This window comes from Amblyomma mixtum, chromosome 1 (assembly GCF_055824585.1).
Source record: "Amblyomma mixtum isolate Tamu chromosome 1, ASM5582458v1, whole genome shotgun sequence".
Lineage (NCBI taxonomy): Eukaryota > Metazoa > Arthropoda > Arachnida > Ixodida > Ixodidae > Amblyomma > Amblyomma mixtum.
Genome location: NC_143012.1, coordinates 12545125 through 12557796, shown reverse-complemented (window position 1 = coordinate 12557796; position 12672 = coordinate 12545125).

Below are 12672 nucleotides of genomic sequence, written 5' to 3'. Positions count from 1 at the left end.
TCTTCTCTTTCGCTTTCTGCGGAGCGCAACCCCGCGGAGTCTCGTAACCTTTCGCCGGCGCGAGATTGCGGGGCCGCCGCCTCTGAAACCCAGAAGAAACGGTGCAGTCGCCGCACCGGTGAAAGAGGGGGAGGGAGAGAACAGGTGCACGGGTATCGAGGAGAGGCTGGAGAAAGGCGGGCAGGTGTATATATATATATATTTACGGGCGGCAGTGGAGGGGGGACGAGACTAATAGCCCTGTCACACGGCACTGCTCGAAGGCCTTTCCAACAAAGGCGCCTCTCTTCATCAAAGGAGCAAAGCCTCAAAGAAGCAGCGACGCAGCTACACGGTGCGGCCCAGAGGTGAAACAGACGTTGGGCAGTGCCACCCGTATACCGTAAGTGAGAGTATTAAAATTAAAGGGCAGTGTTTTATTCACTCGTCGAGCTTAGAAATTTGCTTCCTCCGTAAAAGAAGTATCGACAGCTTGTCTCATCAGCCGCCGCAGGTTATGCTTATCGTCTTGGCTACATGGGAACTCGGTGTTGAAGCAGCATTGATGCTGCCTTGAGATCTGAGCGCAAGACACGCGACCATAAAGCAACACCCAAAAAAGAAAAAAAGAAACTTTTCAAAATCTGTTGATGCGATAGCATTACAGGCCCCATGGCGTCAATATGCGTCGTCGGCCATTGAATTCACCCAATGGCTGCAGAGAAATGACGTCACTTCCGGTAAGAGGTCACCAGCTGTTAACACTACTATCACAGTGCCAACACAAAATGCATGTACTTGGAATTCCTGGGAACTTTTTTTATACATAAAATAACTACAAACCCTGTTGGCGGCTTAAATTTTTTTTTTCTTCAATGCTTATACTTTTCTACGCCGGATGGCACCGCGATCGCAGTTTCTAGAAGAACGGACCTTGAGGCTCCAAAGCTGTCGGACGGGCGACTTCATCCCAAAGGCACTTAACGGCAAAGGCGCGACACTGGCGCCGTGTAGCGTGTGGCATGAGAACTTGGGCAGCTAGGTGAAAGCTCGCTAATAATAGCTCACTAATAAAGTCGCTAGGGAAAGAAAACGACGACATTACCCAATGGAGCGCTGCACCCGAACAAATAGGCCCAAATTGGGGGGGGGGGGGGGGGGGGGAAGAAACAATTCAAGAGCGTCTCACTAGATAAGAATACACGCACACAGCCAGCAAAAGGAATGCGATAAATAGAAGGAGACCTGATGGGCGCAGATACACGCTGAACGGGTTCGCATTCACTGCGCGTATATAGCGGCTGCTATTGTCGAAGACGGGCCTTTGTCCCGCTAATGAAGCACAGCGATCCGCCAGTTTTTGCGTACAATTAAGCATATCGCGTACCCAAGCGAAAGCCATACGCCTTTTTCCAAGCAGACGCGCGTGTCTCGAAAAACGGGGCGAGCGACATTCGGCAAAAAAAGATGGGCTCAAAACAAGCGAGAGCGGGGGGGGGGAGAGAGAGAGAGAGAGAGAGAATCCAATAATGCGACAAACGAGAAAGCGAAAAGGGACGCGGTGATAAAAATAGATGAGCTCTTCTTTCTTAGATCATTAGCGGGCCGCGAGACAGAGATGACTACATAAGAAGACGCCCTGCTGTAGCCACAGCTCGGTATGTATTTGCCAATGGTATGTCTCTTCGGGAAAGCGTTATAGCACGGCCGCTTGCTTGCGCGGGAGCGTAAAAGTGTAGGGAACATCACAAGGCATGGCGGCCCCCACAGCAACCACAACCGTCGAAGCTCAGAACAGCAGGTATACTCGCTGCGTTTACTGCTGAAACGCGGCGCATTGCGATGCGTACAACTCTGCATCGGTTTTCGCTTCACGCTTACGTTCGCGCCACTAATGGCCCTCGGACGTGAATTCATGGACTGCTGTCGGTGCGTTTTGCCCTATATATGTGTACTCACTCCATCTCTTGAGTCGTTTGCAGCGCTGTGAAGGTGTTCCTCCGTGCCTCTCACCTCGCATCTGGTAGCTGCTTCACTGCCAGACTCGGCCTAACTCGGCGGGCGCCATGTTTACGAATGGTGGTGCACCACTTCGCATCAGGGCGACGCAGTGCTGTGGTCGTGCGGATTCCTCAGTTGATTTAACAGGTCAATGAAGCGCTCGCTGTGCTTTCAAAACACCATCCTTAACTATCTTTTCAATTAAGGCAATAATTGGTTAAATAATAGCCACAGCACTGCTCAAGTATGACTACTGGTTGTCTCCCTTGGCCTTGATTGGACGAGAGAGCCCTACTTTTCAAGGTGCTGCAAACGACTTTTCAACTTTCTGTGACACTGCAGACAAGTTAGGCATAACAGAGAAGGAGACGGGCCTTTGTCCCCGTGACGTGGGGAGTGGGTTGTTTGAAGCAGGGGTGTGGAGGAGAAGTTGGATAGACTTTGCGGAGTCCCCAAACCCTACACAGCACTGGGACAACGGCCCGCCTCCTTTCCTTTGCTGGCTATCTCCTCTGCTGCAGTGACAGAACGGCGCAGACTTGTTGTTGTTAGTGGCTATTCATTCATAGAAATAAACAGATAACAATGGAAGGAAAAGATGTTGCTAGCTGCTGCATCTGCCATCGGAACCTGGAGCACCTGAGCACCGGCTATAGAGGGAATAAAACTGCAGGGAGAGGACAAGAAGAGGGAACGAAAGGGGGGAGCGATAGTAAGAAAGGATAGGGAAGGGCGGCAATATACGAGGTCTGTTAGAAAAGTATCCGACATTTGTCCGAAGAAAAAAAAACTGGCATAACTGGAACGTTAGAAACCTAAACACCTTCAAAGTAGCCTCCTTGGGACTCCACACACTTCTTCCAGCGGTGCTGCCATTGTTGGAAGTATTCCGAAAAGGCCCCTTTCGGAATGAAGTTTAGCTCAGCTGTCGTTGCAGCCATATATCTTGTCTGAAATCGCGCTCCTTTCAATGGCCTCTTGATTTTGGGAAACAGCCAGAAGTCGCAGGGGGCCATATCAGGAGAGCAAAGAGTCTGTTGACCACAGGAGCCTGGTTTTTCGCCAGAAAAGTCTGAATCAAGTGCGAGGAATGTGCAGGAGCATTGTCGTGATGGATGCGCCAATTTTCTGTTGACCTCAACTCCAGTCTCTTGCGCCGCACAGCAATACGTAGGCGACGGAGGACATCCTTGTAGTACTCTTTGGTCATTGTTTGACCCTGTGGGGTGCGTACTGGCGGTGTGCCACACAGAGGGAGTCAAAGAAAGCAGTCAGCATCACTTTGGCATTGCTGCGCACTTGGCGGGCCTTCTTTGGTCGTGGTGACGTGGAATGCTTCCACTCTGACGACTGGGATTTGGTTTCCGGGTCGTACCCGTACACCCAAGACTCGTCACCAGTGATTATGGTGTCGATGAAGTCCGGGTCACAGTTTGTGGAATCCAGAATGTCCTGTGAGACTTCAACACGAAGCTGCTTTTGCTCCACCGTGAGCAGCTTCGGCACGAATTTCGCCACAACTCTCTCCATGGCCAAATCTTCGGTGATAATGGAATGTGCAGAAAAAATGCTGATGTCCACCTCTTCCGCAATTTCTCGGACAGTCACACGACGGTTCCGCATCACCACAGCGTTCACTTCGGCAATGACCTGGTCATTTCGGCATGTTGATGGCCGTCCGGAGCGTGGCTCTCTCTCCACCGATGTGCGGCCATCTTTAAACCAATTGTACCACTGCTTAATCTGTGTGCTGCTCATAGCATCGTCATCGAAAGCCGTCTGAATATTCCGCATGGTTTCCACTTGACTATCGCTCAGTTTCAGGCAAAATTTGATGCAGTAGCGCTGGTCCTGTCGCTCCGCCATTTTCCTTGCAATAAAAAACCGACGAGAGCACTGCGCACTGCCTCACTCAAATGCTGCGTCCCAACGATTAACGCTATCGGCAGGCGGGAAAAAATTCATGCATTCGCACAAAGGTTCAAGGTCGGCTGATGCGAGAGCGCTTGTTTCATATCCATCAGGTGTTCGCAAAAAAAAAAAAAGATAATAAAGTCGGATACTTTTCTAACAGACCTCGTACACTGTCTGAAGGTTGTTTGAACCTACAAATCTGCCGAGGAAAACAAAACTGCAAAGGCTGGTCCAGCGTACGCGGCAGAGTGAAGGGGTTACGTTTCTCCGACTTCCAATATCCAAAGCCGCTAACAGGTGCACCGCAACGTCAAGACATTAGGTAGAGGTCATACGTTGAAGGGCCTCCTGTGAAGGGCATCAGCCACTTCGTTCTTAGCTGCACTCGAATTACCACGAATTAAGACTCCGCTGGAAGATGGTGGCAAACAAATAACGCGACCACGGCGATAACTAAATGGCTAAACACCACAAAAACAGGGAGACCGAATGCTATCGGCGAACATATTACACGCACAAGCTGTCAGCCAGCAGTCTAGTGGGTCCCGAGGGCGAATCGGCCAAATGCGCAATGTTCGCAGCGCGGTTATAATCGCGCGACATCGCGGGGCACTCCTTGTTGACGAGGCAGTACGTGCACAAGACTAGGTACACTTCGAACGCCCCTCATCAAACTGCAGAGCGACGCGACGCGAGGTAAACAAGCAAACGATGCGTGGAAGCCAGTGGGGAAGGCGGGGAGGAAGGAAAGAAGGGACAGCGCAAAACAACTCTGTTGGCTCGCTCCCACCACGCACGAAGCGAGCAAGTCGCAGCGACTCGCGCACCAACGAGTGTATTATCACCGCGCCGCTGAAAGGCGGGCGTTATCCCGAAGCCACCACAGCCGCGCGGGTCGAGAAAAACAGAAATAAAAGAATGGAAGAGGAGCGAGGCAGTGTTCTCGGTTCTTCAGGTACACAAAGGTATACACACCCCTGGCCGCAGCAGCAATTCGCTCGACACCCAAACCGAAAATAGAAGGTGACCGCGCGCTTATTTATAACCGAGGCAGAGAGAGAGAGAGAGCGGCTGTTGCGACGTCTTACGAGGCGTCGACGGCGACCATGCAGGTGTCGCGCACGAGTGCGCAAAACAAAGCGGACCTAGACAGCGAGATGCACTGAGTCGCCCCGCTGGCTGACAAAAAGAAAGGGGCGCCGTGTACGCGACCCGCTCCCCGGAGAACAACGGAAAGAGCGCGAGCTCATTTCCGCGCATTTTTTTTTTTTTTTTTGTCTGTGTCAAGCGCAGCAGAGAGCGGAGAAGCGAATACAAAACGGGCGCGCGCAGACCGGAGCGAAGCAGAGCCGTGGCCGACAGACTGACAAGACGCGCCCGGAGCACGAGCGAGCGAGAGATGATACGACGCCCGCCGCGGCGGCGACGCGAACAATGCCGGAAAACCGAGCGAGCCAAAGAGTAAGGAGGTTTGGGGAAGCGAAGAGGGCTGCGGCAACAATGGGACGGCTAAATTGGAAACAAATGCGACTCCTACGAACCCCCCCGCCCCCCCTTCCTCGCTCGCCAGGTTGGCGCCGCCGGAGGAGCTAGCCCTAGTAAGAGAAGAGGCCATTCAACGCGCCAACGGCAGAGAAAGTGCCGGCACGGAGATAAACAGGCATGCGAGGTGTCACAGCTCGCTCTGGTGCCTTCCTGTCGACAAGGCGTATGCCACCATGGGAAAGCAGTCGTCGCAGGGCAAATCAGGTTACCGTATGCTGAACTCTATTTTTTTTTTTCTCGTCGTAATTTTGAGAACAGTGTCAAACGAGTTGCAAAGAGAACGCACGGAGGTCCGTCTAAGTGAAACTGCGGCGTCGAAAGGACACGTTTCGCTGAGTTTTCACCCGCACTGCACCAGCGCACTTTTTAGCACAGTTGGCAGCTGACAGCGCGAGGGGGTTTTTAAATGCGCTCTCCCCCGAAGAGTCCAATTTGCGACGCGTTTGTTCTGCGATAACAACGCCGCGAAGAGCCGTAAATAGGGACTTTAAGAACAGGAAGACTCTATCGGTTAGGGGCATGGGGAATAGCGGGAGGCCAGTGCGCATGCGCACACGCTCGGCACCCTTCGGGAGTTGGTGTTTGCACGGCTGATCGGTGTCGGAGATCAACAGGCCGTGGTACCTAGTCGCAGCTCAATGCGGCCGAGAGCGACTGTTCTTGCGCAGTTCATGTTATCGGACCATAAACCATCATCACCAGCAGCAACAGCAGCAAGAAAGCTGCAATTAGCTTCAGTTAATGTTTGTAGAGCATTTTATTTCCTGTCTGACATATATCATTTCGGCATAGACTCAGTAACTATGCCTAAGGCTTATGGATAAATGACCAGAAGCCACTACATCATCTGCGACGTCGTCAGTGACATTGTCCGCCCCACCATCTGCGACATCGTTCGTCATATTGCCAGAGACACTATAGGCCACATCGTCAGCCGCATCGCCTGCAACATCATCGGCGACAATGCCTCCCACATCGTCAGAAACACCGTCTGCAACATCGACCCGTAACATTCGTCTGTAACATCTTTGAAAAATCAATTGAAGTAAAAAGCAGAACTCGAGCTCACTGCAGGACAACAGTTTCTATACCAATAATATCCGATTACCCCTACTACGCGTCAGCCGCGGCCAAGCTATCCCAGAGAGCTTTCTCACTTTATTCCGAGTCAACGCGCCCACAATGCTTAAAACTCCAACGGCGAGGAAGCGACATGTCAACGAAGCTTCGCTCGCCGCGAGTGAAGCACAAAAACCTGGGAACGCAACCGACTCCGTATACGTGTCTCGAACGGCGACGTCCCGAACAGCGTTCATATTACTTCGCTAGCGCCTCAATATGTCGCGATCACGGCCCGAACTGCTGCGTAGCGACAGCAGCGTGACAGCGACCGTGAGTGATCGCGACAGCTATACGGCGTGGGGGCAACTCGGTGGGTGGGCGGTGGCACATGGGAAAGCCGTGCTCGTCGTCATCGTCGGTAGCCGGGTGACGCGCGCCCTGCTTGCCCGTGAAAGCCTCAAACTCAGTTATTTATAAGGCCTTCTACGAAAATGATCGCATCAATAAACTCCTGTCATACACGTGTTCATCCTACCCCCTTCCCCTCCCCAACCGCTTTCCCAGGCGGCTATGTATGGGGGCCGGCAGTTCGACACCGGGGCAGCAGCCATTTCTACGGGGACGAACTGCCAAAGAGGCAGCACTGCGCTGCTGTGCGAGCTCTGCATTCGAGATCCACACTGTTCATGTCCAACATTCTCGGAGGAAAATTTTGAATATTGAAACATTTGAAGACACTGTTATGTAAATATTGAAGGTAATGGTCCATTCTTCTGATGTGAAACGAAATCTTTCCTTTCACGCTTTTCCATCGATCGCATCGAGCAGTTAAGACTGCCGCAGAAAACCAATAGGGAAGGCTTTTCACAATGTCAAAAAGGCTAAGAGCAAAAAAAAAAAAAAAAAACTCACGACCGCCGTCAGGTGGTTGGCGGATCTATTGATTGTTATACTGAAATCTTACACTATATGAAAAAACTGAGTTCATAACCAGTTCCCCGCCCGAAAAATGCTTTCCACTCGTCAGCACTCAACTGGTCCACTTCGACCACACAGCTGTATCAACAGATGATATTGGATTGGTTAAGTGCTGATGCACCACACACAGTGTTTTCTCGAGACACCAGGTCACCCGACCTCCCACTCTACCAATCACTCATTTAGTTACTTTAAAAATACGTTTTTTGACGTAAAGAGAAGCTTTCTGAGGCACGGTCATACCAGTATTGCGGATATAAAAGAAAACAGGCGAACCATGTTACTAGTAAATTGGATAACTAAATTCTGACAGTTAACTTCTACCTATTACCAATAGGCACCTGATGGCAATTAGATACTTCTAGTCGGCCGTTAGCAATAGCCATATCAATCAGCTTTTGAAATTTCGCGCACGCTACCCTCGTCGCTGCGGCTCGACAAAATCTGACTGCATCGTGCGAAAATACATGCGCTTTAGGAAGCATGCAGGCAAACCATCCCCTCCAGTGCACGTAACGAATCGAAAGAGCCAATTTTTGTCCAGAGACAGCGCCGAGGGCAACGGCGTGCAGGTTAAAAAACCTCAGGTGATCTCGGAGCCCTCCACTAAGAAGTCCCTCATAGCCTGAGTTGCTTTGGGATGTTAAGCCCCATATAACACCAATTACCAAGCCTTCGTCTGCTGGTGCAGCGCCTTCTGCATGCCCCTAGACTGTCAACTTATTGGAGCAGTTACTTGAATACTGTTTTTTTTTTTTTTTTCAGGGCACTCACAGCGTTTGCAACTGCAACAAACCACCGTTAACAAGAAACCAAGCATAAGCATACCTAAAACCGTAGCGTTCGGGCTTCCGCAACGGCTGGGCGGCACTTTAAGAGTGCGGCCCATGTGATTCCACGCAGTCATGGCTACTTCTCGATGTCTGCTGCGGTTAACATTTTATCTGTTTTCAAACCGAACTCCTTGATCCTGTGCAGTGTTTGCTGCTTTCACAGCACGTTCCATGACTGAAGTAGTAAGCAATGCTGGTTTTATGGTGTTTGTCCCAAACCGATTCAGCCTATGAGGGACGCCGTTGTGAAGGGCTCCGAATAACTTTGACCACCCCGGATTCTTCAACGAACACTGACATCGCACAGCAGACTTTTCCTCCCGATTAACTTTGATCCCCAGCTCTTGTCAATCCAACCAAACACGCAAACACCAGTGGTAAACACACGGGGATTACCAGTAGAGAGCAGGCACGTATCCGGGTGTAGGGGCAGGCCATCCCTCAAATTGAGCCCAACCTCCTTGCCGCCACCCTCCACCCCCCCTTTCTCAATTATCTTAGTAGTGCTTGCTCTTGATTAGGTCGTTTCGCCCCTCTCTCTCCTAGATATGAATCACCTCGGGCCTCCCCGAAAAAAAAACATGGCCACGTGTGGCTGGCGGAGAGATCCTGTCTCCTTGCCCGACACCTTTCCTGATATTGGTATATTTACATAAGCATCCGCGAGACACCACCACGTCTTGGGACAGCTCAGCGCATTCGCATGTCCAAACGGTTCACGAGCCGCGCGGCATGGAATGCGCGCTAGGTCACCAGCACCGCCACCTGGCCGTGCCGACAGGCGGTATCCAGGCTACGCCGGCGGCGGGGAGCCAGCAAGCTCATCGCGGACGCCCCCGAGGGACGCCGCACTCGAGGCCATCATCGATGGCGCAACGCGGGGGAGGAGGATTCGGCCGCAAATGAAGCGCAGAATCAAGCACAACGGGAAGGGGAAAAGGGCGGCCGCGCGATAACCGCTCCGACCGCGCGGCGCGGGCCGTGACTTCCGTGGCCGCACAGGCGCTCTTGCGCAATCGGGTCAACGGGCCGCGCCTGGGCAGGCCGCCGACAGGTGGCGCCAGAGTACGGCACCACAACATGGGCAGTGGTGGGGGCGGTGGGAGAACTTTTATTTAGCAACCCTCAGCAGGAAGCCGGTGAGGGTAGGGTTAGGGCAAAGAGGGGTTGCAGTATAGTGCCGAGAATATATTATAGGCACTATAGTTGCAGGTAACAGGTGGGCTCTAGCGGTCGCGCTAGGGGCCAGAAGCCCGTGAGCCTTGGCGACCTCACTGGCCAGGTCGCCATCCGGAGATAAACCTCCGGCTGTTAGCTGCGCAGCACGGCCTCCCATCTCTCCTGGTCGTCGAGTCTCAGAAAAGGGGTAAATTTGGTAAATTTGTAGAAAGAATCTAACATCTTATTCTAGAATGTGACAAAACTCGCCTGAATGCCTATGCAGACACAGTCGCTCTCCCTGAAGCCCTAGGGTTCAGTGATGACAAAGTCATGTGAATGAAACTGCAGTTCAAGAAGCAAAAACTGACTGGATGATTAGTGGCTGAAAAGCAGGGCGATGACCATTCAGGATTAAACACTGTATTAAAGGAAAATGGCGAATTTATAGATGATAGTGTTAAGTTTGACGGATTGCTTAAAGCAATACAAAGAAAAAAAGCCTAGCAAGATGGTAACAGCCGCCACCTCGTTTCAAAGGGGATAATTTCCAATCCATTCCAAGCACCTCGGAAATGCGCGCTCTCGACTCGATAATTTCCATCCTTTTGATCTGTCATGTGTTTCCAAGTGTAGTTAACGTTATCTTAAGAACAGACATTTCCCAGCACGTTAAGAAAAAGCTAAGGGGATTCCCCCTTTATAAAGAAGGTAAAAGAGTCCGCTTTCTAGTTATCCACCAACTGTACTTCTGTCATTTTCAATGAAAGAACAGAAAAGCAATTAGCATAATGGCTAACAAATTGCCTCAAGGAATTTGATATTTCATCTCAGGATCAGTCTGGATTCCCAGTTCATTTTTCAACTGGCTGTCAAGCCGTATGCCACTGACGTACGCAAACGTTCCGCCGCCAAAACCGGAGCCGAAAAATTCTGTACAGCTTAAACGTTAAAGGATCATATATTTGAAAGGCCACTCAGTTCCACAACAATGGTAATTAAAGATGAGAGAAAAAAAATGTTCAGTGCAGAAAGAGGAAATTATCTAGTCTAATGAAACGCTCCACAGGGGTGAATTTATGGGTCGCTCCTGAAGGGGACAGTCTTATTTGAACCATGAAATGTTGGCTTTTTCGGCAAAAAAACATGGGGTTCAGTATGGTTTTCCTACGTAAAATTTCTCGCCTTGTAGGAGGAGACGGGAAGGAGCACCCCTTCCTTTAAATCTGGCCCTGGCGCGATATACCATCCAGTTTCAAGGGGACACTTAACATCCATCTATCCGAGAGAAGCCACTGCATGGATTAACGATACCTGCTGTGAAATACTCATTTAACCGAAAGCAGGCCTCTTCGAGACCCCCTTATATCGTCGTAAAAATCTAAATCGACACTATAGCAACAAGCTTAAACATTCAATGTAGGGAGAGCGCAACACGAAAGGGAAAAGTTCTGCGGCCACCGGTAAGCAGACAAAGGATGCATTTCCATCCCAGGCGAGGAGGAAGGAGGAAATGGAAGAAAGGAAAACGGAGCCGCCGACGGAAGTGGTGACGCATCGCGGCGTCCGCCGCTTTGGGACGAAGAACGCACGGCGCGGTTCGGTCAGGCGTCCCTTCAAGATCAATGTCGGCGCCACTACTACTACGAGGAGGCAGTGGCCGCCGCCGAGCCCGGAAGAAGCCAGCCTCAGGCGTTCCACCGGTGGCGAAAAAAAGAAGCTGCCGAACGCAACTTCCTCGTAGCACACCTTGAAAGAAAAAAAATAAAGCAGCGCATGAAATGGCCTTTTCCGCCTGGCACGCGCTTCCCTTATACTTTTTTTTTTTCGCGCTCCTCCGCTTCGCTGCTTCCTTCCTCGCTGCGCCCTCTCCTTCCGAAAACAACACGCCACCGCCCGCGAGCATTCACTTCCTCGTGGGGCGCCTCTCTCGGGTCGAGCTCCTCCCACGACCGCAGCAGAGGCAGAGCTTCCGAGACGGGCTCGGAAACCAAAGATCTCGGAGGCCATGTCCAAGCCGTATCACTTTCCTTTAGAGCCGGTGGGTGGCGCGAGCGCTGCTGACATCGATGACGTCGACGCGGTCAAGCCGATGACCGAAGTGCGCAAATGGGGCTGAACAACCGCGGAGGGGTCGCTTAAACGAGGTTTTGGTCACGGACCAAGGTATCGCCAAGGCCATGACCATACCGTTACCCCCCCCCCCCCCCCCCCCCCCTTCGGCGAAAGCAAAGCCCAGGCCAGGCCAGGGAACGGCTACATCCGCTGAGTAAGTCACACCACCGGAAATGCGTTCGGAGTGACTGGAACTCTACAAAAAGGAAGCCGTTGGAAACACGCAGGAATAATCCTGGCAGGACTGAAAAACTCGCTCTGTTAAACTCAGTAATCCCTGTCCTTTCTACTATCCCCTCACCCCTTTCATTTCACTTCTACACTCTGCCTGCTAACCTTTATTTCCGCTGCCCCCGCTCAGGTGCTTCCAGCAGCGATGGCAGATGCTGGGGCTAGCAACAATCTTTTCCCTTCCATTTACCATGTTCAACAAAACCACTTACAACTCAGTAACGATGACAGTTGAAATGATCGGTGCTTGTAAAAGGCAGAATGGCGACTACGGCTGGGAATTTCGAGACTGACGCACACTTAGAGCGCAGCGAAATTTCACCGTGAAAGACAAATGATTGAGCGGGCAGGCAAATCAACAAAAGGCTGCCAACACGTCGCGTCTAAACAAATGGTCCATGAAAACAAAACCCTTATTTTCCTTTCTTCGGTTTTCAAGCAACTGGCAGAACGGGTAACTTCGATTTATCCTTCAGACTGAACTGACTTCGTTACTGAGCAAACAAACTGTCTCGAATATGCTGCCTACGCTCCGGTTCGCTGGCGTGTGCCTTGAATAAAGGTAGCCGAAATCTTCTGCGCACGTCCTGCTCTCCTGCCTCAGTGTTTACCTTCTTTTCCTGCGCTCATCCAGGCGCTATTCTTGGAATGCGCTCATTAGTCGGATACAACTTAAGCCTGCAGTGAAGCTCCGCCCCCATTGAGGGCCCCCGCACAGAATTCCTCCGCGACAAAAAGTAGTCCGTTGTTAAATCTTTTCTTGTTAAAGCGAGAAAAAATATTATAGGCTCTGGAATTCTGATACCTGGCTAGTTTTGATTTAGTCCAACATTAAAAAGTTGATTTCGCTAACTAT